This window comes from Lichenostomus cassidix, chromosome 8, assembly GCF_008360975.1.
Source record: "Lichenostomus cassidix isolate B80296 chromosome 8, HeHo_3.0, whole genome shotgun sequence".
Taxonomy (NCBI): Eukaryota; Metazoa; Chordata; class Aves; order Passeriformes; family Meliphagidae; genus Lichenostomus; species Lichenostomus cassidix.
Window position 1 is genome coordinate 24,418,276 of NC_139489.1, and position 24,300 is coordinate 24,442,575.

A 24,300-nucleotide genomic window follows, 5' to 3' on the forward strand; every position below is an offset into this window, starting at 1 on the left:
AGCCCGGCCGGGGGCCTCGCGGCGCCGCGGCGGCAGGGGCGGGGCGGGCAAGATGGCGGCCTGAGCGGGATGAGTGTGAGGTGGCGGCAGTGCGGGGCAGCGAGGGGCGGGGATCGCCCGTGCTCTGGGGAAAGCTGTCCCTGGGGGCACAACCCCGGGGCTCCTGAGAACGTAGTGCCCTAAAGGACCACAGAGCCAATTAGGCTGGAAAAGACTGCTGAGCTTATCGAGTCCAACAGACCGAACAGGGCTCTGTGGGTCCCGGCTAATGAGGTTTAAACGGAGAGGGAAACCGCTCCCGAGAAAAGCAGGCTTCAAGGAGTGTCACACGTCCCCTCTGGTCATCTATAATTTGTAATTCACTAGTTGTAAGAGCAGGTGAGATCCCGCTCCAGCATGTCTAGTAAGTTACAGTGAGCACACAGTGAGGAAACCATGGAATCACTGAGTGGTTTGGGCTGGAAGGGACTTCAAAATTCAACCAGTTCCAACCCCCTGCGATGGGCAGGGACATCCTCCACTAGGAGCAGGTTGCTCAAAACCCCGTCCAACCTGGCCTTGAGCATTTCCAGGGATGGGGCATCCACAGCTTCTCTGGGTGATCTGTGCCAGTGCCTCACCACCCTCACAGGGAAGAGCTTCCTAGTACCTAAACTCAGTCTCCTCTTTTAGTTTAAAACCATTCCTTCTCGTCCCATCACAATCTGCCCATGTAAAAATCACTCTCCCTCTTTTTCTCTAAGCCCCCTTTAAGCACTGGAAGGCCATCAGGGAAAAGTATTATTTTGATGTTTTTTAAGATCTGCTTTCACCATTGTGCACAAGAGAGCACATGCACAATTCTACTCTTAGGTATAAACTGAAAAGATCCTGCAACATACAGCATTATCCCCCAATATCCACAGAAAGAAACACAGTCCTGTCCATCCCAAACTCTTGTGGCTGCTCTAGGCCCGTCAGAGGCTATGGATGAGCTCACCTCCCACTGGGAAAGAGCCGGCAGGAGCACAAAGGCACGAGCCCCAGGCTTAGCTGCAGCAGCCCAGGGGCCTGGAGGCTTAAATAGTACATCATGGGCAGTAAATGGGGATGTTTTCAGCGCCTCACCACATCCCTGCCTAGCTCCAATCTGTAAGGGATTAGTCAAGCTCTGAAGCACTGCTGCCTCCCCGAGCAAACCCCTAACTTGCTGGCCGTGCAGGACTCTGCGATTTCCGCGGCAGCACTGCCAGCAGCTCCCGTGACTAACGCGTCCCATCAATCCCACTCGGAGGGGAAGCGGCGCTGAGCCGGCAGGCATTAAGTGTTTCTGATCGGATTTGAGCGCCTTGGGGGAGCACAAGTGCCACCATTTTTCACCTGCAGCTTAGCTGTAGGCCTTGGTGCCGAGCAGAGATGCTGATCCTGCAGAGGAGAAGGACAGCGTGGTTATCTCACCCAGGAAGTCCTTCCTGGGTAAGCCTGGGGCAGAGGTATGCCAAGCAGCCCTTCACACAGGATTATGGCTTCTCTGGGAAACCTGACTGAGCACAGGAGAGACCTGAATGAGAACCATAACCCAACCTTGACTCAAACACTCTCAAACTCCAGGGAGCCCAGATGGCAGAACCAGGTGTCAGCTTGAATTTTACAATGGAACAGCGTTGGCCAGCCCTACAAGGGTTGGCTTACAACAAGGTATAGGCACCTAATTCCCTTTTAGATGACTGTATAAGAATGATGAATCTAAATCTGATGTCTAAATCAGAGTAATAGGCTGTAGCAAACCCACAGATATTGACCAAATATGCTTTGCCAAGTACAAACACCAGATCTCATCTTGAACCTCAGTTCTTCCTTCTATTCCAAGTTTTAGCGCTACTAACAAAAGTGAAGCACCATATTCACTTTATTGCTGCAGATATTCCAAGCACAAAGCTCCCACGTGTTTTATGGAAAAACTAGAAAGAGTTTGGAGTTGTTAACTCCAACGCTATGGGCAAAGCAGCAATCCCTGTTAACAGTTTCCATCAGCCCAAGGTTTAATTGCCAGACGTTGGGCCAGCTTGCTCCAGGAACAATTACAGTGCAGTGAAGTCATTTCACGGAGCATTTACCAACAGCAGGCTTAGCAAACAGGGGCTGGCCGTGTTCTCTGGCTGATTAAAGTCCTGTGAGCGGAACATGGCACTGAACGTTTGCCACCTAGCAATGAAGTGTTTTCCAGGCAAATGTTGTTACAGCTCAGGCTGGAGGAGGCAGAATGAGGAGAAAAGAGAAACCTTTTCCACCTCCTGGACTGATATCCCCAGGAACAACACAAACCTTCCTTTTACATCTGGGGCTGGATTTGAGTTCCATATCTTTTTGTGCTTCAAGAGCTGCTCTCTCATGAGCAGACCTGGAGACCTCCGTGACTGCTGCATCCGTTTTCTTTTGGCCTAATTGCCCTGGAGTCTGGTGAGTAGAAGCAGCCAGCACCAACAGATCACAAAAACATCTTTTCTTGTGCAGTTCCCAAATCAGTGTGGAAATGTCATCACGGGCTGGCAAATTGGGCTGCCCAGGTCAGACCTCAGGGTCAGACCTCAGATGACATTTCAACCCAGGACAGGAGCAATTTGTACCAGGGCATAACTTCAATTTGCATCGGTTTCATACTGCAAACTTTCAGGGTTTTTAGGAGCTGAATAAGACCTTCCATCAAGGGGCTCCCTTAGATGTATATTTTAAACTTGATTCTTGCACTGCTCTGCACACTGTCACAGTAACACACAAAGCAACATTTTCCCAGTAAAGGACTGCGCCCTAATGTGAGACAGGGAAAGACGTGCATAGGGAAGGACAGTTTCCTTTCTCCTTGTGTTTCAGCCCCTATGATGAGCTTCCAAGGGCTCTGGCATATAATTCAAGAGACCTGGAGAAAAAAACTTCCTAAAAATAGCAGAGCCAAAAATTTCTAAATTAATGTAGCCCTCTATCAAACTGTATCCATGTCAATACTATCCCATCTTTTACCAGATCGTAACACAGGCTAGCTTAGGAAAAACAATCATGTCCAGATAAGCCATGGCACTATGTGAGCAAGGAGCAAGTCTTGCCTTTTGATAATAACTCATGATTTAATTTGTCCTTTAAAATCCTGATTCAGATACATGAAATTTTATTTTGTTGATTCTCTGCTGAACTGTCTCGGATTTCAAAGCCTGAGATGAATAATTTAATTTAATTTCTTAGCACACCTCTGAACGTAAGAGGGCACTTCAGGTGTGGAGGCTGCAAACACATGTGCACAGAGCTGTAACTCCTCTGCAGCCTGCTGAAGGCAATCAAGTGTTGCCCATTTTGCAGGGGCTGTGGATTAGATTCTGCCCAGAGCTTTATATCAATACTGGGGCTCCAAGTGCAATCAGAAGAGGCTGTTACAGCCTCTCAGCTCTGAGGGAATTTAACAGTGGTGCTGGGTGTTTTACTCTGCCTTTGTCTGCATTTAAAAGTGCAGCCAGTGATTGAAACCCCTGTAACACTTCAAAAATGTAACCCCAGTGTTACCCCACAGTTACCATCAGAACTGCAATGAGCTGGCTTGGGGATTGATGCAAAAATGACAGTGTATCTATGGAAGTGGTGTTTGTGCTGTGAAATGAATTATTCTCATTCAGGAGTAAGGCAAGAAAACGGAATAAAAAAAATACAGCATTATTCCTTCTCCTCAGTTTCTGTTCTCTCAGCTTCCTGGTAAGTGGGATTGAGTCAGCACTGTCATTTCTGGGACCAAGGCAATCTTTTGGTTTGTAAGAATTTCATAGAGGGAAACCAAAATCTACTTATCTAAAGAGCTACTGAGTGAAAAAAGTGACATAAACCCCATTTTTCAAACAAGATAAACCAAAGGTTTTCAACATCTTTTGATTTGTGGATCTGTACACATTTTCTAGGGAAGAGGCAGACTTCCCAAGGGTACTCTGGGCTGTCAGCAGCCAAAGTGGGGGGAGATGGTCCCCCAGGGGCTCCACACCATTGCAGGGCTAAACCTGCTCCTCTCAGCATCCCACGTGGAGCTGGTGACCAGCAGAGCTTGGTGGGGAGAGCAGGGTGTTTTTCCAGGACACTTCTCATTACAGTGATGTGTTTGCTTTGAAACCCAGCCTCAAAACTTCCTGGCTTGTAAGGCCCCCACCCCATGTTTTCATGTTTCAACTTCTGAGCTTTTACCTTATGATAAGTTCAGCTTTCAAAAACTAAAATCTGAACTGGAAGGAAGCTCAGCATGCAATATAAATGTTTTCTTTTAAAAAAATTGAATTCCTACTGACATTCTTTGAGTCTTTCTTCACTGTGACTATTTAAGATAAATTTTCCATACAGACCAACATATTCTGTAGTAATTTCTAATCTTAAAATATCTGTATTTAAAAAAAAAAGGCTGGCTAATTAAAAGCACCGTAAAAAAAAAAAAAAAGCTGATAAAATAAAATAAAATTCATTACTACCAGAAATATCCTGAAGATTATAAACTTACAATTTTTGCTGGCAAAACCAGAGTGAAGCAGTAAAACAAGCGGAAGTGAGCAATTATTGATATATATATTTATATAGGGTAAGAAATATTGCTGCAGCTAATTCCTTAAAAAGATATTAAGTATAATTAAAAGAATACTTTTTATAACAGCAAGCTAAATATTTCATGACAGTTCTATAATGCTTTTAATTGCATTGCCTAATGTAAAAGTCGTAATTCAAATGTTTATACAGAAAAACTAGAAAGCAATTGCTTTCATTCTAACCCTTTGTGTAAAAATTATAATCTAGCTGTCAAAACAGTTGATAAAACTAAGGATTTGAAGAGAAATTTGCTAAATGTTTGTTATCTTTGGCATAACTTGAGTGATTAGAACCACTGTGCTAAACAAATTGAGAATTCATCAAACAAACTTATTGTTTTTTCACGCTAGAGAATGAACTGTGCTTGTTTAGTCTAGATGGGAGAGAAGTGTGGGGGAGAAGGCATGATAATAGCCTTTAACTACATGAAACACAGCTGTAAAGAGACAGGGGTGATGTGTTTTCAGGGCCTGTGGTGGATAGGTGAAGAAGAAAGCGAGACTCAGGCTAGAGATGAGGAGTCAGGGCAGCAAAACAGAGAGAACTGACTGAAGAAAGTCTCCATTCCGGCATTTTTAACAATAAACATCTGCTGGGCAAGGTCAGTGCAGCCCTGGGACAGCGAGATGCAGCTTTTGGAGATTTTGGGTGTGTGAATCCCCACAGAGGTTCCAGAGGAAATGGGGACCCACAGACCCCGCCATGGGTTCAGGCTACTCTGTGACATTTTTGACCTTGCTCCTCTGCATCATTTATGTTGTCCCATTGGAGACAACCCTCATCCCATCAGGGGGTGCTGGCTGCCAGATGAGAACTGGCCACCTCCTGACACCTCTCCCAGCCTTATTCCTGGTGCTTCCCACACCATTCCCACCTCTACTGTCACAGCCACATTGCCCTCCCCATGGGCACAGCATCTGCACCAGCAGCTGTACCACTCTGGGTGCCAGTCACCCGTGCAGCTCCTGCCACCTCTGCAAGAGTCTGTGTGGGAAATTCTTGTCTTTTCATGGCAAGGCAGAAGGACAGATGGCTGCCAAACCTAAGAGCCAGCAGTGCTTGTAATATGTATTTGCAGTGGAGTATTATATGATGTGAAAATCACTTTATTACTATAAAGTGCCAGTTAGCCCCAACGTGTCAGCTGAGCCTGGAGTGTGTTGGCCTGTTATGTCTCTCCTTCCAGCTACACTAGGAGGATGTTGTCCTCTCACCTCTCCCAGCTCTGCAGCACAGCATGTTGGGCTGAGACAACTCCCTTCTGCAAGTGAAATGCTGCTGACCCTCAGGGAGTGGTGAGGGATGCTGCTCCCATCCTGCTGCGTTCCCACAAAGTGCCACAGAAATGCTGCTGTTTGTGTGCTGGAGGTCTGGCACTGAATCAGCTCACCTGGGCTCCTTTTCAGCCCAGGTGCCTGAAGGGACATCACGTTTTCAGTGCCAAAGCAGGATGTGTGACAACACCTACCTATTTGCAAAACAAGCACTGACTTTTCCTGTATCCTTGCAGCAGGACACTCTCCATGGAGCCTAGTCCAGGGCACAGCCACCTTCTTCAGGGTCTCTGGAGGTGTCTGCAACACAAATACACAGAGGAAGTACAACGCAGAACACCCAAGGAACCCATTTGGAGACCAGCAAGCTGTAGGCACTTCAGGACACACACTAGTTTGCTTCCCCTCCCCATCCTGCAACTTAAGTTGCAACAGGCAAATGTGCAGGGTTAGGACCTCACCATCCCCTCAGCTGCCTGGTACTGCCCTGCAGCCACAAGGAGAGGTGAAGGGAGCCCAGGTCAGCCAGGATATCCTCAGCACTGTAAACAGCTCCTGGGAGGTAGCAAATTGTGTGTGCAGCACTCCAGCATCACCCTAAACAAACTGTGCCCCACCAGCTCCTGAGCACTCACTGAGCTCCGGGGGATGATCCTCCTCTTCCACCTGCAGCCTTGGCCACTGACCACCCCACAGATAAGGGCTGCTGCAGTTTAGAAGTCTTTAAGATGAAACGTTGTGTCTTTCCTGCAATAAAGTTCACAAAATGTCGATGCTTTGTCTCTATAACAAGCACACAGAAAGAAGATATAAACCCCCATGTGTTTATGGATGCTCTTAGTGAACTGCTCTTTGCCAAGGCTGGATCTCTGAGGAGGTTAGCAAAGGATTGCTGTGCTTGGATCTCACCAAGACTTTAGTGGGTAACTTCTTGCCATGGCTTTGGAAAGTCCCCCCATCAGCTGGTTGCTGCCTTTCACAATGTTTGTGCAAAAGCTTTTTTCCAGCACTTTCTGTGGGAGGAGAGTATTTTCCTTAGTTTTTGAACACTGTCATGGCTGCATGCCAGCTGACACCCAGAGGCTTACCAGGGCCATGCCCTAATGAGGATTTCCAAGTGTTGGTGTCACTGGCAGGGTTTGAACCAAAACTATAAAGCCTGCACACAAGCAGGCTGCTGGCCAGGGAGGCTTAGCAGCTCTTTGGTGAGGTATCCGAGATAGCTGGAGAGAGATCTGTGCCACACCCTGGCTGCAAACTCTGATATCACAGACCTCAGCCTGCAATACATGCAGAGGGTAAGAAAGCAAGCTCTGATTGAAACAGGAGCAACTAAAATTAGACCCTTGACTGCTGCAGCAGGAAAGGGAAAACAAGGATGTCTGGTTTCTTCTGGTGGTGGAAGATTCTGGTTTTGGAGCTGAGCTGAAGAGGAAAGACTTAATATAAAGAGGAAAGCTTGATTCATTTTGGGTCAACCAAAAACATTTTGCTTGACCAGTAACAAAATCTTCTGGTTTGCTTGGAGACTATTTTATCTTTTTAAAGAGTTAAGCTAAAAAACCACAACTCTCTTCCTTTTCAATTTAGGTCTATTGAAAACAAAAATTAAAAAGAAAGCCTCAAACTAAATAATGTTCAATAAAGGAAACTGCTTCAGCCTGAAAATGCTGAAGTGAAACATTTAAATATTTAAGGAAGGAAAGGAAGACTCCTATTGTTTTGTCTTGTCATTGACTGACTTCAGCCCAGATTTGTGAGTTATTTTGGTTGCCTTCATTTTCACAGGGGACTTAATTTTTTATTTTTCAATTCATTTAATACTGTCCTCTTGTTCAGTTTGAGGTACAAATGGTTCAGTTCAGCAAAGGTTCATAAGAACACGACTGAGCTGATAATTTGCACAAACATATCAGGCAAACTTCAGAGGTTTTTTTTCCTCCTTTGCATTTTAGTTTTCCTTTGAAATTGTACCTGAGTTTCAAGAAGCTGTGGGAGGAAAGAACTTGATTTTCAAGACCCCCAAAACATGCACAGAACAAAACTGTCAAAGCCTGTGTGCTCTGCTGGGTAACCTGCACACCACAAAAATTCAGATGCCATCTTCAGTCCTGCAAAATATTAAGACAGGCATTTAAGATTTACCCGAGTGATTAAGCATGAGCAGCTTGTAATTGTTTCCAGACCCCTCTCCTAGCAGGAGAAAAGCCTCTGCAATCCCTGTCCACGTGCTCAGTGTAGCAATGTGCTCACAAACAGAGAAACTGAAGATGAGCTGGGGAGGACAAACAGTTATCCTGAGTTTTGAGAACAAGCCAGCATGAGCTTTGAATCCAGCATGGACTGTACAGCTCAGAAAAGCAAGATTATTTAGCAGCATACATCAGGTCATGTCTGCATCCTGCCTGGAGCAACACCTGTGCAGCAGCAACTAGAAAACCCTCCTAAGTACATGTGGTCACATTCAGTGTGCAATTTTTCATCTGGCTTGGGAGTGTTAAATGAAGATCAACTGCTGAAATCAGCCTCATTTGGGGAATCTGACTCTGCCTCTGCTTACAGAGAAGACCTTTGTCCTCCAGGTTTTATATGAAGTCCCAAAGATCGCAGACTTTCTGTGTTAGCCACAAAACAATCCTGCAAGCATCTGGAGAGAGACTTGCCTCACATCCCAAACTGTTCCCTCCATGCAAATCTACTGATGGCTTTTTCCCACAGACTGTTTGGTCATGAAAAGACATCTTCCCCAACTTGCTCAGGGCTTCAGAAAACCTCAGCAACCCCAGCCCAAGTTTGAAAGCAAATTCAAGGGTTTGCCCTTGCCTTTGAACACAGCAGGGCTCTACTCCAACAGGTTAGATCTCAGGGGCCACGTTGCTCCCAGGATTTAAACCAGACCACGTGTGAAATGGCAACTACCTCTTGATTTTATATTTTATTTTATTTTTAAATAGGATAATTTAGGGGCTATGTTTTTTTTATTATTCTTACTACTATTTTAATGGCAAATTCCATGTGCTGCCTTCCCTCCTTAATGAAGGGAACCTGAGACTGGCGCTCAATTTCTCCTACATTCTAGAAATAGTACCTACAAATCCTTTGTAAAAAAATAACCATAATCTTTTCCCCCTTCTCTCTCCCCCCTGAGAGGGGGCTTTCATCAGCTCAGACCATTTTTCTTCCACCACCTCTTTATCGTAACATTTTCTCAAAGGTTACATTTATTTTCTGAGGTCCAGAGCCAGGACAAGGATACAGAGGGTGCAGCTGACACTGCCTTTTGAGGATCACTGTCACCACTGCAAGAGGCACAAGCCTAGAGGGAGGATAGCTCTAGAAAAGGCCCTGGCCCTCACCCAGCCAGGCCCCTCCAGAGCAGCTGTCATTGCTGCCATCAGAGCAAGTCCTTGTAGCCAGAGCTGGCTCCTGCTCTGGGACTGTGTAAACTCCTTTTCTCCCCCTTCCCCAGCCCTGGCTATCACATGCACATCTGGTGGTTCCTCTGAAGCTCTCTGCAATCATTGCTTCATCTCTGTTCAGCTCCAGGCTGGAATGGAGCTGTTCTCCCTCTCCTGGGACCTCAAGTGTCTCCTCCTCTCTTAACCAAATTCACTGAGCAATGGATTCTTCCATCCCTTCTTATGCAAAACCCTCTGAGAAGGGTCTCTTTCCAGTATGGAATCCTGGCACACTCATGGAGATGATCTCAGATAAGCCCACTGCTGGGGAGAGAGGTTCACCACCTTCCATGGAAACTTTGCAAGCTCTGGTCTTCATCCAGATGAGTTTTAAGAAAAAAAATTAAATTTGAGCAAAAATGCTTCAATCTTTACAGTGTGAGAGAGGAGTGAAAAAATACATTGCTGCCATTATAACAGAGGGGTAAAAAAGTAGTTCAAGCTGTCTTTGGAGAGCCCTGGTGCTGAAACAAATGGGCTTCTCTTGTTTAAATTAGATAAAAATGCATCTTCTGCCAGAAATAGCCTTTGCTTGGTTCAGTGAACAAGGGGCAACATTTGCTGTCTCCTGCCCAAGCCCATCTCTCCACAGTTGGGGTGGTTGGCACCAAATGTGGCACTGACCCCATGGTGGAGCCAGAGAAGTGGGACATGGCTCTGCCATTTGAGATGGGAGGAGAAACATCAGCAGAGGGGCAGAGCTAAGCCTGCACAGGAGCAGAGAGGGGTGGCAGCTGCTGCCTGCAGCAACTTTTAACCACATTTACACATCAGGGTGCAACAGGGAGCTCTTCCATCAAAGCACATCCGTGCACAGCCTCAAGATTGCATTTTACTCAGCTGAAGTAGGTTTTTATTCATGTGGACAGAGGAGGATTTTCATTTGTTTACTCACCCATCTGCTCATGGCCAAAGCCAGCTCAATTCTGGTTCGTAAAGCTGAATCCTGGCCATGCTGTCCTTCAGCTCCTGGTCCTCCAGGTCATCTCTGTCAGCTTGTGGTGCCAACAGTGCTCCTGGGAAGTGCAGTGGCCCCATCTGCACCATGAACCAGGGCTCACAGCTGAATGACAGCAGCAGGAATTGCCTTCAGGGAAAATGTTGAGAAAGAGATGAGGAAAAACTGCATCGCACCCCAGCCAAAAACCCAACTCACTTCCACACACCCACCAAGCACTGGGATTGCGGTAAAGCTAGGCCTAAAGGGGCCACTCAGCCCCCACAGCATCTTTAATTATGCTTTTCCAGGTCATCACAAGCCAGCCCCGACAGTGCTGGAAGAAAACAGATTCACAGCAAATCCCCCCCAAGCATTGCCCACATTCCCCACTGCCGGCTGGGCTGCGGGTCACTGCCTCCAAACAACGTCACCCACGGGAACACAGCCCCGCCTCGGCCCCGGCCTTGGAAAGCCATCGGGGAAAACACAGGGCAGGGGCTCAAGGTTAGCCCAGCCCCGCCGAGGCGCCGGGGATACCTGAAGCATTAATTTGCCAGACGCCCCCGGAGCCCGGCCCGGCAGCTCCCCGCCGGCTGTCGCGGCGTGGAAGCCATTAACATTTAAAAAATACTTAGAGGAATGGGAGGGTGGGGGAAAAAAAGAAATGGTATTTGCGGAGGCCCATTCCTCAGCACACTTTCATGTGTGCCAAAGTTTGTTGGCATGGCTCTGAGTTTGATAGGGAACATCTGGGCTGCTGTTGCTGCCTGTATATTGGCTGAGGGCAGCGAACAAAAGGGGTTTGTGCAGGAATGCGCGGGGAGGGGCGCGGGGTGCGCGCGTCCAGGGACAGCTGCGAGAGGCGAAACGCAGCAATACTCCCTGAAGAAGAAAGCCTAATGCACATCCCATGTTCCTGCTTTTTCAAAGGGAATAAAAGCCTTTCCCCCTTCACTTCTCCTCTTCCCTGCCGGGGTACTGAAGGCAAGGAGGGCTCAGACATAGATCCGTGCCCTGCTACCTCTGCACTTTCAATTATTGATGCAGTCTGGAAAAACACTTGGGGTGGAGGCAGCAGGTTAGTGGGAGAGCAGGGAAGTCTGAACCCAACAGCACAGGCTCAAGGAACAACCTAATGCCACAGGGGAAGCAGAGTGACAAACCCTCTCAGAGCACACCAAGAACAGTGCTGATTCAAGTTGCCTCCACTCCTGTTGTAAATTCGGGGTCAGAAGCTGAAAATTAGCACCAGGTCACTGCCAGCAGCTCAAAAGCCACAGACTGCCTCTGACAGACACACGGTCCTGTTGTGTCTGACACCAGAGGATGGCATGGAGGAGAAGAAGGCTGGTCTGTTGGGAACTAGCTGAAAAGTACAGGTCAGGTGCAACCCTTGGCTTTAAAAGTCACAGCATCCACGCTCCATCCCTAAGAAATCACTGCTGCCTGTGCATGGACACCAGAAGCTTCTGATTGAATCAGCATAACATCTGACATTCTTCATTTTGCAGCTCCTTTCCACCATCCCACACCTGCAGTGTTGTTCACCCAAAGATATTTGTAGTGTTCACAAAACTTTTGAAAGATTTTACTCTATGGAGTAAACCTCTCCCTCAACAGAAGCAGCATTGGTGTAACTTCCTACCTTCTGATCTCTCCTTGCTCATTCCATTTTTGTCCAACTCAATACCAGGAACAACAGTTTTGAGCACTTCAGGGCTTTTTTGTTATCAGTGGAGAATTTTTCTCTTTTGTTTCCAGTATGTACATTTGGCCTGAATCCTACATCTCCCCTTGTCTCCAGTCTTTAGCAAGGACACAAAGTGAGTCCACTATCTAGACCAAGATTTCCATTGCCTTTGGGGCTGCTCAGAGTTGCTTGAGGCACCCCAGAGAGGGTATCTGGGTAGCACTTGGGGCACATACCCATTCTGCTACCCCTTGACAGAGAAACTCTCTGGGAAAGCCCCAGGGAGCAAAACCTAAAGACAAAGGGTCCAGATCAGCAAAGACCCTTGAGTCTAGCAGCCAAGGCAGATTTTTTCAGCTCTAATCTCCTCCCCAGGTCTCAGCTGCGTGCCTCCATGCCATCATTTTGAGCTGACTTCACACCAGCCACGCAACCCTGCTGGCGCTGCCCCAGGCAGAGTGCTGGGGCTGGGGGTGCTGGCTCCAGGGCTGGGCATGCTTGCAGATAAGCTTCCCTCAGCGATATTTGCATTTCGATTACATCAGTGTCAAGACAGCTTTTCGCCAGAGCCAAGCGAGCTCCCGCCACGCCAAAGAAAGCAGCCAGGCCAGCCAGGGGCTGTGCACAGCACACCGGGGAGGCAGCAGTCCTTCCGCAGCCCCAGGCAGGGGCACAGTGCAGGGGAAAGGCAGAACAGCCTGCAGAGCCTCCTCACTGCCATGCACACAGCCCAATCTCTTCTGTGGGTTGGGAGAGGAGCTGTGGGAATCCCAGCCAGCCTTTGGAAACTCCCCGCAGCCATCGCTGGGGAATGTGAAGCCATACATAAACGTGTGACCAAGTTTAGCAGTCAGGGCCCTGTTTTAGAGAGGAAAAGAGTGTAACTGCTATGTTTAGTGCTAGATGTCCCCTTGATTCACTTTTGAAGACCAGGGGGTTGGAGGCAGCCAATCCCCTCCTGCTGCATCGCTCATTTTGTTGCCAGAGTGCATTTGCCATCTCTCAGGGACAGGTCTGTGCCTCCATTCATCCTCTTCATCCTCCTCCAGGACACCTTTTCTCTTGGCTCTGCCTGAAAAACTGCATGATGCTGGAAGGGCATTGCTTTCCAGGCATACTCCCACCTGATCCCACTGCCAGGTGCCCTTCCTTGACTGGCAACTAAGAACCACCAGTCCCAACAAAGCAAATTCCAAGAGCAGAGGAACAATTCAAGAGCCTAAATTGTACTTTCCATGTGGTTAAAGGCCCCATCAGGAGGCAGACTGTTAATCATCCCAGATGCTTTTGAAGGCTGCAGTAGAAGCTCATCTATATCTTCAAGGTCTCAAGAGATTCCTGTGCCTTTGAAGTCTCTCCAGAGGGACCATGATGGTGGTGGCTGGGAAGGAGGACAAAATCCTGGAGGCACCCAGGGCTTGTGCCCTGGGACAATTAAAATCAAGAGTCCAGTGAAGTCCCACAGTGGTTCAAGCTGCTCCTGCCAATGTGGCTCCATCTCATTTGCCCCATTCCTGTATCTGTCCACTGTCCAACAGGCCAGCTGGGAAAATCCCTGTGCAACAGGCCTGGGAAGGGGAATGGTGGGAAAATGCCCATTTAACTTTCTGCAGGCAAGGGTGGTTGGGACAGTTGTTTCAACTTGGAAAAAACCTCAAACTTTTTTCCAAATTGTCCGAATGTTTGGCTTTTACATTTCCTTTAGTGACACATCCCAGGGCTTTAGTTGAAAAGGTCTTCTCTCTTCAGAATTAAGCTGCTCATAGAAAAAAAAATCCCTATCAAAACAGGAAGCTTGAAATTATCAAAGAAAAATATTTTCATTGACCTTAAAAGATCTTACCCTTTGGTTTTCTAGTTCACAGAATTTTTCAGAACTGACTCCTCATCCCCACGAGAGATGAGAAATACTGTCAGTACCTCAAAAATGTTGCCAGAAGGGAAGAGTTATTAATTACCAACCTCTATTTTTAACCTACAACCAAGAGTCACTTCTCATGGGTGACACGTGGATTTTCTCAGGGCTCTGCCATTGGCTTCACCAAGGCTTTCAAGTCAGAGATAGGAATTTTTTTTTATGAGACATGCCCCAGGCACTCTGCAAAGCCCAGCCTATCCATTTTCAAAGCAAGCATCAGGTATCACAGCCTTTTGCCATCCATCTCTTTAGAAAAATGATGTCATTACCTTTTCCCCCCTCACCTATATTCCAGTTGAAAAAAGAAAAATATCATATTTGCTCCCCCATAACTCAAAAAGGACTACATGGATTTTTTTTCTCAGAGTTAAAGAAAAAAAAAATAAAGTCCCACCTGGTTAAAGCCAGGCATGCAAACATTTCAACGTGAAAAGTGAATGTTTTCAGAAGTTATGAGCTTATGAAAAGGAGAACTATAATGGAAACTGTTTTACTGCCATAATTATAACACCATGAACAGAGCCTGCTGCAACATATAACGCTATCAAGCTCCTGTCAGCATTTAATAGAAGTCTTAATTAACTGCTGGGGAGGAACATGGCAAAAATTTATTTTCAGGAACACTTTTGGGAGCTGTGTAATTCTGGCCTTTTTTTTTTTTATTTTTTCAAATCCATCTCAGCTGAAGCCTTAGATTATGGAGGACAGACTAAATACAAGTGTGTGTCTTGCTGGCATTAATAAATGATAGGATTTTCTTTTCTCTTAAACATATAATCTAGAAACAACAATGTTTGTGTTGGGTCAGAGCCAGACACTTCAGAGCTAGATTGTAATCTTCCCCAAGTTTGGGGTTATTCAAAACCAGGGGCTTGATCCATCTTTTTGGGGAGAAGGGGCACATGTACAACCTGTGGGGCTGACTTGCCTCTGCCATTTGCTCTCCTCCCTACCTTCCACCATCCCAAAGATGCTCACACTCAGGATTTGGGAGAGGATCCCGTGTTTCCCTGCATGAAAATGGCTCAGTTCCTGGGCTAGAGACCCAGGCAGAGAGGAGAGCTGAGGGGAGAGCCAAGCACAACAGTTGTAGGATCACTGTAATTAATTTCCTGCCAATGGTTTCACAGAAGAGATAACCAGCTCACAGATCCAGCCTGACCATTGTGTGTTTCCTCTCCCTTGCAAATCTGGGGCAATATTGCAAGGAAGGCTCTTTCTGCTGCAGCCTGATCTCCAAATGCATCTCCAGGATCCTGTTCCATCTCCCCAGCACACTCTTGGGGTCTGGGCCCTGCACCCTTTCTGCAGTCACCAGACTGGGCTGAAGAGGGGAGTGGGACAGTGAGGGAGTGTCGCTGTTGAGCCACTAGCAGAGAAGAAGACCTGGATTCTCAGCGTGGCATAGAAAAGAGAGCTTTATTATTTTGATTCCAACCTATATAGACTTTTCAAAGATCACCCAGATTGGTCAGTCAGAAACCTCCCCCTAGGCCTGATTGGCCAGGCCTGAACTGTCCAAATCTCGAGACACTGTTTTAATAACATCCAAACTTTATCTTTGTTTATAAAACACAGGAGAAAGTTCTCATGGGAAAGACCTGTGCTAGCCACAAGGGAGGGCAAGCCCAACCCTGAGATGGGCAAGCTGCAGTCAGCGTCAGGTTTTGGGGTGCCTGGGACACAGGGCAATCTTTGCTGGGGGCTCAATAAGAGGAAGCTCTTCAAACCTGCTGCCAAACTAGACAAGGAGCACAGAGGAGACATCAGGCAGATGGTGATAAGGGGTCTGCCAAGCCTAAACCTGGCTCTCCCCACTCCTACACCTGAACCGCCAGACCGTGCCTTACAAACATTTTGGCAGGCAAAGAGCTTCTCGGCAAATGCCACGACAAACACTCTTCAGTCTCACCTGGCAGCCCAAACTTATTTTCCTTCCCTTTCTGCCCCCTCCATCCCCCGGCTGGCCCCTGCTCCAGCGCAGCAGCTCTTAGAGCTGGCAGGCCACATCCATTTCCCTGATAGCACTGATAGCCCAACAGCTGCTCTCTGTCCCTTCGGAGATTAGTTTGTTTTCCTAACACAATTACTGCCACGTGGCCCCGCTTTGTGCCGGGATCAAGGCTGGATAGAGATAAAGCAGCGATAAGATCACCCGCCATTCCAGACCCTTCCCAGCCGCGCTTTGCTCTCGGCGGCACGCGAACACAGTACCTGCTCCCAGCACTGCCAGCCCCGTGAACTTTCTGGCCCTAACCCCCAAGGATTTAGCTCCTAGCTTTTTGGGCAACACCGAGGAGTTGTTGTATGATGTAGTGGCGCAGTGTTGTGTGGGCACAGCCACACGATGCAATACGAAGCCACTTATCAGTTGTAGTGCCCTGCTTTGGGCGAGCACAGCTGGCCAGCAGCTGGCTCCAGGCTGAGCTGCCTGCACCCAGACCAGCTGGCTCTGCCCAGACTCTCCTCTCCTTCCCGGGGTTAGCCCAAGCTCAGCTCTGCCTCCACATCACACTGGTGAATGAGGCAGCTTTACCCTGGTGCATCCGCTCTGCTGAGCCAGAGCATCCCAGCAGGGCTCACCCAGGTATCTGCAGCACCAGCGAGGGGCTGCTTGGCTCCAGAAACACCACTGGAGCCACCACAGGGGTACATCTGGCACAACTGCTCTCCATCACATCCAGCAAAGGCACTCTGTGTCCTCCAGAGCCTCCTGTGGGAATCCTTGTGAGGAGAACAGCTCCTGAAAGCCTCTGCCGGGCCTGACGTGGTGCACGCCGGGAGAGGACACTCAGGGAGCCTTCAGAGAGACAAGCAGCCTTGCCAGATGTCTCCCATAAAGCTGCAAGTACTTTATTTTAATAATAAGCCTTAATGTATTCATTAAAGGCTCCCAGTGACCTGGGATGAATTTCCCCACTATTGTAAAGGGCTGTGGGAATCTGGAAACCGCTGCATTACAGTTAATAACTTTAATTTTACAAGGCCCAAAATAGACAACTGAAAAAATACACAGACTCACTGTTTCCAATTAAGAAGGGATTTCTTCTAATTCCTCTGCCACCAGCGCTCTTGTTTAGCAAACAACATCTACAGATATTCAACCATGGACAAGGGGAAAAGCAAACTTGGGGATTCTCCTTTTGCCTCTCCATTACAAGAGCTGAGGAAGAAGCTGGGACCCTTCCTCCTCCCAGGGTTATCAGAGCATGGAAGAGCCACAGCCCGGTCAGCAACAACAAACCCACACTGGGGCAGCCAGAGATAAAACTTTCACGCCTGCTTCTTATGCCTCAAGTGGCTTTGATCCAAGGGAGATGATTTCTAATCCATCTTCTCCCTGTTCTTTCCCAGCTAAGATGGTTAAAGAGGTTTGGTGGGAGTCCTGAGGTGCTGGAAAACCATCCCAGTGGCTGGGTGAGCATCCTGCTAGTAATTTGGGGCTACTGGATCTCTGATTTTAAGGTCAGGAAGGAATATTTAGCCCCTCAATCAGCTTGGCAGAGATTCCCATTGATTTATTTTGCCTGTCTCTTTCTTCCTCTGTCAAATCAAGGGTAGATTGTTTCCCAAGGGAGGAAAAAAACCTGGGAACCAAAACCAAAACGATTCAGCCTGATTTTCTTTTTTGAATTTCTGGGAATCCAATGTTTAACAGCCCAAATCTTTTAATTTCCGGTTTGGTTCTTTTGGGTTTTTCAGTTAAAACTGGGGGTTTTTTTTAAAAAGAGGCCTGACATTTTATGTGGAAACATTCATTTTGTGAGAAGTCAAGCCTTCTTGGGTGGAAAAGGGAGTTTCAAAGGCTAACATATCAGTCTGACTGTGTTGGTAACCCACACCTGCCTCCTCATGCATCTCCAGAGCCTCCCTACACCTGAGGCAGGGACACACATTCCCTCCTTGCCATCACCCCAGCATCAATCCATGCTAATAATCACCTCTCCTCCTCAAGAACAGCTCCACATTTCAAAGTAGCTCCCGAAATCTTCCTCTGCAGACTTAGCCTGACACAGGGAAACACATTGCTTAAAACCCCACAGGTGATGTCAGCTCATGTAGAGCCCAAAGCTCTCTCCAGATCACCTGACAAGCACAGCAGGATGAAGCACACTAGTTTTAGGTTGTCCTGCAAGGAGCAGGGAGTTCAACATAAGAATCCTTATGGAACCTTCCAACATGGGATATTCTATGATTTTCTGCAGCAGTCCAGCCTTGAGACCCTCACTTGACCGCTATCCTCTTGACCAAGAGCTGCCTACAAGCAGCACTGAATTCACACCTGAGCAGATTGAGTTTTCCAGCCAAACTGATAAAAAAAAAAAATTATTTTCATATGCCTGGACTCTGTTTCCCCATAAATAAGCCAGTGATGGAAATTGGGGGGAAGGGGGTTGTCAGAGCAATAGGTCATCCATCAGAGCCCCGCTGAGAATGGTGATCCAGCCCTCGACCAGGAAAGTGTCTCTATTTAGGAAAACCAGCAGGCACATCCCTACTGTCCTTTGAAGCCACTGAGAGCTCAGAGCCAGGCAGTTTAAGGATATCTAAATGCCCAAAGGAACAGATAAGACCTAGATATCAGCTGGCAAACCCTGACCCTCAGAAGGTATTTAGGCAAACAGTGTTTTTAATGGAAATTAAGAGCTTACTTTTGTGGGCAGGGTCTCAAAGAGAACATGTGCCTTAAAAGAAACCCAGCAAAAACATTTCTGGTGGCTTTCCTGAAAAGATTCAGCCACACACCTTGTGTATCAGAGCTTGTAAACCATTATGTTATCACAGAAAAATCAATCTCCAGCCTGGTTGTGATGTTTCCACTCTAGACATCCCCAAAACCCCTAAAAACATGGAGAAGCCAAACTGCTGTGCCTCATCTATAACACCAAGAAACCCACAAGTAGCACAGGCCTTCCCCAAGTCTCTGAGCACATATTTCCTATTCCTGCCTGCAGGTCTACTACTGCCTTTCTCACATCAATATCCTGACTATGGCTGCTTGAAAAATTTCCATCTAAACAGTTCATAGCAGGTCAGTTTTCAGTCAAAGGCAGCTTTTTAAAAAAAAAAAACCGAAACAAAAAAAACCCCAAACAACAACAACAAAAAACCCCAAAACCCCCACAAAAACACAAACAAAACCCAACAAAACCAAAACAACTCCCCCAAAACCAAACACACCCCCCAAAAAAACCCACCACCCCACCCCCCAAACAAACACAAAAACCCCAACCAACCAATCAACCAACCAACCAAAAAACCAAAAAAAAACCCCCAAAAAACAAAACCAGAAAATATTTTTGTGAAAATTTGCCTGAAAAGTCAAAAAACCCTAGAAAAAACTCATTGAGTTTTGGTGTCAAGCTGCACAAATCTTGGGTTTAAACAAAAAAACCCCCTGCAATTTAAGTTTCTTTTTAGTGAAAATTAAACTTCCAGAGAGAATAAATTCTCTTGCTTTCGTTAAAAATGTTCCTGGTATGATGGGTACACTCAGATTTTCAGAAAACTCTACCTCCAGGGATTATTAAGGAAATTAGTTATTGTGCAAAAGGGAAGGAACTGGTCCAGATTAGAGGCTGGCAAAGGAGCAGAGCAAGGATAAATGCTTTGTTTTCAGCCTGATCTTGGGTTAACAGCCAGGCATCCCACAGCTCTGCTCCAGGATTTAATGCATTTATCAGTGATCTGGGTGCAATACAAAGTGGTGATGCTTGCAGAGGACACAAGCCCATGGGGTCTCAGAGTCCCATCACCCCAGCATGGTCCTGTCTGATGGCACTGGGTGCTGTCAGGGGACACAGCTCCAGCCCTGCCACTGGCATCCATCACCCAGGGGAGATGCCCAACCTAGCCTTTGCTTTGTTCCCATGGGAGCGTTTGGCTGGAGCTCCATCACTCCATGGTTCTGAGAAGCCTTTAGCACAAGCTTTTAGGCAGTGGAGAGACATCCCCCATCTCCAGAGGGGCACTGGGATACAACCCTGCCATGCCAAGCCCTTTTGGGGGGCTCAGCACTCTCACCCAGCGTGGGAGCTGGATCCCAGGGGATCCACACGCTGTGGAGGCTCCAGTCAGAGCCGCCAGCACCCATCTGGGTTACAAGTGAATATGAACTCTCCCTCCCCATCTGGAGCCCATGTACAGCAAGTGGCAAGATTTATATTGTGCTGAAGCATTCCACAGTTTTGAGCACAGAAATGATTGAACTCCAGATGTTAACAAGATGCAGGACCCTTTTTTTATTATTAAAAACGTGATTTCTTGTTTTGCTCATGACAAAACCCATCAGATTAACTTACTAGGAGCGGAACTGCCATCAGGCCGGTGGAAGCAGAGCCAGCTCTGGCTGCCTGAGAGCTCAGTGGGAAGACCAAGGCTCCTTTGGAGCAGAGCTGTGTCCAGCCACTCCTCTGCACTGGGCTAAGGGCAGGACACAGGTGACTTTGCTCCACACCCACTGGCAATGCAGGGACATTGGTGTCCCCATGCTCACTTTCCCCATTCCCTGGGGAGAATGTTGGTCACAGCAGCAAGGGCAAATACACACCCTGAGCAAATACACACTCGGCAGCCTCATCCAAATCCAGTCTCCTTGCTGAAGTAGCAAAGCCTTTGCCAACAAGCATCATGGCCCAGGCCAGGAATGGGTTTCTCTTTCTACTCCCTGGAAGGACAAAAGGCACCCAGGATGTGGGGCTGCCACACTGGCACAACTCAGCAAGCAGTTCTCATGCCCTGATTCCCTTCAGAGAGAGCCATACAGCACCTTTACAGCATCACAAACTTCACTTCCCATCAGAAAGGAAACAAATTTCCAAGTACCTCTGCGAGTCTTAAATACTCTTCGCAACGTTTTGCTGGGACCATCCACCAGCAGTGTGCAGAGTGGCACAGCCAACATCTGTATCCCAGAGCACAGGCTGGGGTGGGGGCCTGGCTGGAGCTGTCACATCTTCACTGCTTTATCACAGGAACTTTATCACAAGCTCATAACACACACGTCTTTGCACCATGAGATCAAACAGGTACGGGATGGCAGTGCAGCCTGCTGTCACAGCACGGCCCCCAGCAGCTAGCGCTGCTCCCTGCTGTGAAGGGAAAACATGTTGAAGTTGTATGATGGAGAGGACCCACATATGCTCATCCTGATGTTGTACAGCCAGACCAGCTCAGGAAACTCATCAGCACAAAGCCAGCCTCTCCTGCTAATCTCTCAAAAGCACAGCATCTTTTGGGGTCTACACATTTGCACTTAGCCATAGCAAATGGCAGGTCTAAGGACAGTCACAACTCTCTGCTCAGGGGGAGAAAAACTCTTCTGGGGAATGCCAATGTCCTGCTTAGCCAGGCTGAGCTGGGGACAAGCCAGAGTAATGCAGCTTCTCTTCACCCAGCACAACCATCCTCCCCACTTAGCATGACCTAGAAAAGGCACTGTCCTGTCCCTCTCGCACACAGGGATTCCTTTTCCCTCCTGACTTGGTGCAGGGGACACAGTTCTGCCAGTGACTCTTCTGTCCATGCCCAGGACAGCAGGCACTGAGCACACACCTGCAAGCAGGAGGATGCTGTGTCCATAGTCTCCCCAGGACACCCGCTTTGAAGTCAGGACCACCCAGGTGTGCTGCAAGCTCCACCAGCATCTCAGGGCCAAACCCACCAGCCCAGCACCAAGAGCCACCTTCCTCCACAGACAGGGCTCAAGAAAAGCTTCTGCAGATCACAGCAGTGTTTATTCACCCAAAGGGGCCCCTTAAACAGAGCTGAGAGCCTTGTCACTCTGCCTGACCTTGTTTTATTCCTTCCTGCATGCTTTGAAGGGAGCTTCTTCCAACCTAAACCTCTCCCTGCTAACTGGGCAGACCAAGCTGTGCTCTCAGTACCCAGTGGAGATGGGGCTTTCCGGCTCTGAGCTTTGCTCCAATGCTGGGTGTCGCCCAGGCCTGCAGAGCCACCCTGGTGGGAGCTGGGCAATGGGGCATTTCCCCAGTTGAAGAGCTCTCTGCCCATTCCTGTAGTGGTGCTGGCTGCTTGCAACCTGCCTCCATCAACATTTTCTTCACCTCTTCCTCACAGCCTCATTAAAGAAATGCCACATCTCCAGGCAGAGCCCTGGGGGTGCCACACTGCTTCTTGAACCTCCCCATAATTGACTGAATGTGGAATTTTTCATTCTGAGAACAAGAGCATCAGGTGGAAGGAAAAACTGTATTCTTACACTTTCTGGAGAAAAATCCCATAAACCTTTAATCCTCTTCCCTTCCCTAAAATCATTCATCATCCAGGAGAAAAAAGCAGAAGTGCAAATGTAGTCAGGCAGTGCTGTGAGTGAGCACAGGACATTAACAGCTCTGGAAAACCCCATATTCACCATCTCACCTGAGCACAGCTGGTGGATTTGTCTGCAGTGGACAGGTCCTGCCAGACCTTCATCCCCTCCCTGGCAAGGGTGAGTGGTCCAGTGAGCTGGGGCTCTGCAGCATCTAAGACACCCGAGCTCCCAGCTCTGCTGACACGAATAATTTTTCCCCCTCTTCTTGGCACGGTGTGTTCTGCTCAAACACACTTCAAAGAGGCGGCTCTGCAGCAAGAATGTTTCAAAAAATATAATATTTCCATCTGTTATTCCAATAGTTTATGCTGTGGGACTCTCCTCATGGACCATTTGCCTTTCTTTACTCCTATTAGATGTAAAAAATATTAAATCAGCAAGCCCTCAGGGCTGGCAGGCAATGCCTAACCCTGCAGCCCAGCCAGCAGGTCCTGCTCCCCTGCACCTTAATGCTTCTCCAGAGAGGAAGATAAAGGCAGGGAAGCAGCTTTTCCTTTAAGGCAATAAAATCCCCTTGATTCACCAACTTTATTTCTGCCTTGAGAGCAAACAGCACCTGCCTGTACTTATGGGGATGCCCCAGGCTGTGCTTTGCAGAAGGCAGAGCAGCCCAGCATCCCTTCCCAGCCCCAGCAGCATCCAGGGATTGAAACCCCGATGAGATGAAGGCACAGCCTCCTGGGCATTGGATGCTGAGCTCCCACATCAGCCTGTCCTCAGCGGGGACATCCTCAGCATCACTCTGCTCACCACCTCCTGCTCCTCACCAACCTGAACCTCTGCCTTATTGCTGGGTGAGTCAAATCTGGAAGGGAGTTATGGGGTGGAAAAGGGGAAAACAGGCACACAGCTGTTTGCAGGGCTCACTTTCCTGGGAAAGCAGACCAGAAGCACAGTAAGCACAGTGAGCTATGACTTCACAGCACTAGCAGGCACACAACAAGCTGCGGGTTTAATGCATCTTGGGCATACCCTAGGGGTAGCAGGAGCTGGATGCTCCTTCCCTGGGCTGGGATAAGGACATTGTAAGGACACTGCTGTGCTGCACCTTTCCCCCTTTGTGGTTCATTTGGTCTGAGAGGGTTTCCCAAGCCATGCAAAGCAGCAATGCCTTCCCATGATAGTAAGGGCTGCTCCATTACCCCCTCTCTGCCCTGAGCTGCCTGTCCATGCAGCCCTTTCCCCTCTGGGGAGACTCTTCTTCAAGATCCACCTTCCCCCCTCAGAGAATCACCAAGGGAGAAAAGTTTTTCGAAACAGAGATTCAAGGCTTCACAGCACCAGCATACAAGACCTGAGCCCCCTCCTCATTTCCCATCCTGCAGCCCAAGGTTTCACACGGCTAAGACAGCAAAGGCATCCCAACCCCTTCAGAGAGCTGGAGAGATGATAACTTCCACTTGTGAGCCACAGCCAGAACAAAATGAGTATTTATTTTTATCTGGCCCATTATACGTCACTATTTAGTGCTCCCAGGTGTCCTGTATCATCAAAGGCACATTCCGTGATAAGCAGCCACCAGAGGCTGCACTGTGCCATCCTGCATGCAAATGGAGCAGGGGAGATCCTGAGATCAGCTCCAAACCCCAGATCTCATCTCCCTCCAAGGCCTCCTGAGCCCAGGAGAAGGTCATGCCCCATCTCTGCACACACACCCAAATGAGAGGCACAGCATTATTTCCCCCCCAGCTCCACAACCCAAAGTGTAACCCAATCTACTCAGCTGGAAATGGAGCTTTTATTGCATCCTGAGTCATTTAGAATTCCTTTTTTATAAAACCAATATTCTTTCCCCCCTTCCCCAATTTAACAAGCTCCCAAATGTTTGCTCTCCACACCTTTCCAGCTTCCCTGATCTCCCTCCCCATCAGATCCAATGGAAAGCAGCATCTTATTGAATGAGATACCAATAAGAGAAGGTGACACAGCAACCCCACCGTCACACATTTCACATCTAGGAAGATCCCACCCTTAAAATAGTCCCATGGTGATGGCAGAATGAGGCCATCATGCTCTGTGGCAATGTCCCCTCTGTCCATGGCACATCTCTTTGTGCCCTTGCAGTGGAAAGCTGTCTTGAGAACTGAAAGCCCTTGAGACA

General features: G+C 48.0%; 1 long non-coding RNA gene across 3 annotated transcripts; it reads left to right on the forward strand.

Moving 5' to 3' along the window:
- The first annotated feature begins 14 nt into the window (after positions 1-14).
- LOC146434121 (uncharacterized) lies at positions 15-6,234 on the forward strand. 3 transcript variants are annotated; one of them, XR_014853842.1, is made up of 4 exons: positions 15-378; positions 2,359-2,439; positions 5,052-5,185; positions 6,095-6,234. It is a non-coding gene; the product is annotated as an uncharacterized LOC146434121 (long non-coding RNA). The 3 variants fall into 3 exon arrangements; XR_014853841.1 differs by having other exon boundaries at positions 15-2,439; XR_014853843.1 differs by lacking the exon at positions 2,359-2,439 and having other exon boundaries at positions 16-378.
- The last annotated feature ends 18,066 nt before the right edge of the window (positions 6,235-24,300 follow it).